The sequence below is a fragment of the Mastomys coucha genome, unplaced genomic scaffold, assembly GCF_008632895.1.
Source record: "Mastomys coucha isolate ucsf_1 unplaced genomic scaffold, UCSF_Mcou_1 pScaffold16, whole genome shotgun sequence".
In the NCBI taxonomy this organism is placed as follows: Eukaryota; Metazoa; Chordata; class Mammalia; order Rodentia; family Muridae; genus Mastomys; species Mastomys coucha.
This window is the reverse complement of record NW_022196898.1, coordinates 10,178,901-10,181,686: the sequence shown is the minus strand read 5'-3', so window position 1 is coordinate 10,181,686 and position 2,786 is coordinate 10,178,901.

Here is a 2,786-nt window from a genome sequence, read left to right as displayed (position 1 = left end):
TTCAAAGAGAAGGACTTGCAATTTCATGTTAGTAGCCAGAGGTAAATAAATTCATCTGAAACTCTAGTGACTTTTCTGATGACATTCACTATTAGTGACATGAGAGTACCACTGCACTTTCATCCATATAGAAACAATATACACTCTGTTGCTCACACATGTATTCACATAGGACAACCAAATTGGAAGGTGATCAGTGGCATTTTAGTGAGGAAGACAAGATTTTTATTTATGATGTTGGATTTTTTTCATGTTTATTTATTTTTAAAAATTCAGCTGTTTTTTGGGGGATTTTTTGTTTTGTTTTTTGTAAAATCTTGTTGAACATCTCAGGGTTGTTCTGGAACAGTGTCCCTTTGTTTCAATCTCCCAGTTGCTATAATAATAATCATATATTACCATGTCGAGTTTATCTAAAAGAATTTTTGACCTGAGTAACGGAATGAGCTAAATCTACAAATATAATGAAATGCAATTGCTAATACACATAAAGTGTAAAGGAACTTGGCGTGCTCTAGAAAGCATTTAACATTTATCTAAGTACCATGGTGTGATAGATAATACAGAGAGTAATTTATGAAAAGTTAATGATCAGAAAAGGATATAAAACCTCTGCTTTTTATCAGAAGTAAGAGGAGTTGTGAGTGCAGCTACATTATTTTCTTCTTGTACACTCTGCAGCAATGAAAACCAAACTTTACCTGTGGCAGGATTAATTGTAACATAATAGAAGTGAAGTCATACAAGTTCAGGAAGGAAAGAAACTCCATAAGAGTTTTTTCCCATGGTCCTTATTCTTCACAATAGCTTTGGAATGGGAATTTTATAAATAAACTGCAGCCTCTCAGACTAGTAGAAAATCCATTGCAAAGTATAACAAAAAAATTGAAGTAAATCCATGGGATAGCTTCTTCATATGGAGCAGAAGTGCTGTCCCCAAATGTGTTAGCACACATGATTATACTTGAGAAACAACATAGTTAAACCTTAAATTAACCTTTTTATTTTATATTGAAATACAGAAGAAAAAGGAGAAACTAATAAGAGCAGAGAATGAGATGTTAGCTTAGTCAGTAAAGTATTTGCTGATCTGAGTACAGAGGGTCAAACAAAGTAAAATGGGAATAGAGAATATACCTGTTCCCCCAGCACTGTGAAATTAAGGTTGACACAAGGGGATCCCTGACATTAACTAGGCAGCCAGTCTAGGTACTCAGTGTTCCCTAGGCTCTATGAGAGACCCAGTTTCAAAACTGGCAGAGCAAGATGGAGACACTTAATGTCAGCTTCTGTCTTCTACATTCCTGTGCACATACTTAAAAATTCACATGCTTATGCAAACACACATGTGTATACTCAGGCAAACTTGAGAAGTGTGAAATGCAGACATTACACAAAGACTGTGACAGAGTTGAGAAAACAGGCAACAATAGTTCTCAGTAGTAGTTGAAAACTTTATGTTGGGAAACTTTATGTTGTCTTTACCACTTTACATTGTCTTTACCACTAAGTAATCATTTTTAACACTTTATTATTAAAAGATTTTTTTTTAATAAAGACATCACAAATATCCTCAATATCTATATTTTTATTATAAGTTCCAAAATAGTAGCTTTCAGTGCACTAAAGCACTTTTGGAATATCCTATGCCAAATCCCTTGTAGAGATACTGGTGACAAATTCATGGTCCATTTTCACTGAAGAAGGTAATTTGTTGAAGAATTGTCAGTGTCAACATTTATCCAGGACATTGAACACTTGATGAAGAACAGCAATGGATGTCTTAACCTTGGCAAGTCAGATGGGTCATAGGGTCTAACCTGGTCTGAAACATCTGGCCCTCAAAGCACAGAAAAGAGACTTGGCCGCTACATCTCTGCTTCTCACAATCTTTTCACATGTGACAACATTTGTGACACCAATCTGGACTTTGTGGGAAATGCCTTACACTTACAATAGAATCAGCAGATTTCTTTACACTCTGTACAATCTTTGAGAGCTTCTGTCCTATTACCCTGGTATCACCACCTTGCACTGAAAAACAGTACACCTATAAGGGTGACTCCTATCTCCTCAACTAGAAAAATTATGATCTTGTAAAGAAGTTAACAATAGTAAGTTAAACTGCTTGGTTTAGTTCTAGACTTTTCTTGCAGGCAGCCTAACAGAATATCAGAAGCCACTACAATAAAATATAAAGACAGTTTGGGAAGCAGTAAAACCAAAGGTGACACTGGGTGCACAGAGTGGAGCAGAAAGACATATGGTCAGCAGGAGCAGTGTGTGCCTCAGCATTTCAGCATAACAGAGAGGCGTCCTTGTGGTAACTCTATGTAGTAGATTTTTGTTCCGTAGATTAGTATTCTGACAATAACTATTTCATATACATTAGTAGGTATTTAATTTTTATCATAATCATGTACAACTGTGTTTGTATATTTTAATATCTAGTTAAGAAACTCAATTCCTAAATTCAAAGAACAATTTGCAGCAGTCACAATAAACCAATGATTAATTCCTCATCTTATGTTAAACACTGTGTGTGTGTGTGTGTACAGTATATAATTATTCAGAGAACCCCTGTCTTGAAAAAATATATAAATATATGTAATATATAAAATCAAATATAAGTACATAAGAATATAATTCTATAATATGTTATATGTAACTACATATTTTATATATTATGTATAATTATAATTATACATCATATAATTTTATATTCTCACATATAATTATACATATTACATATAATTTTATATTATATTTTATATAATAAACTTATA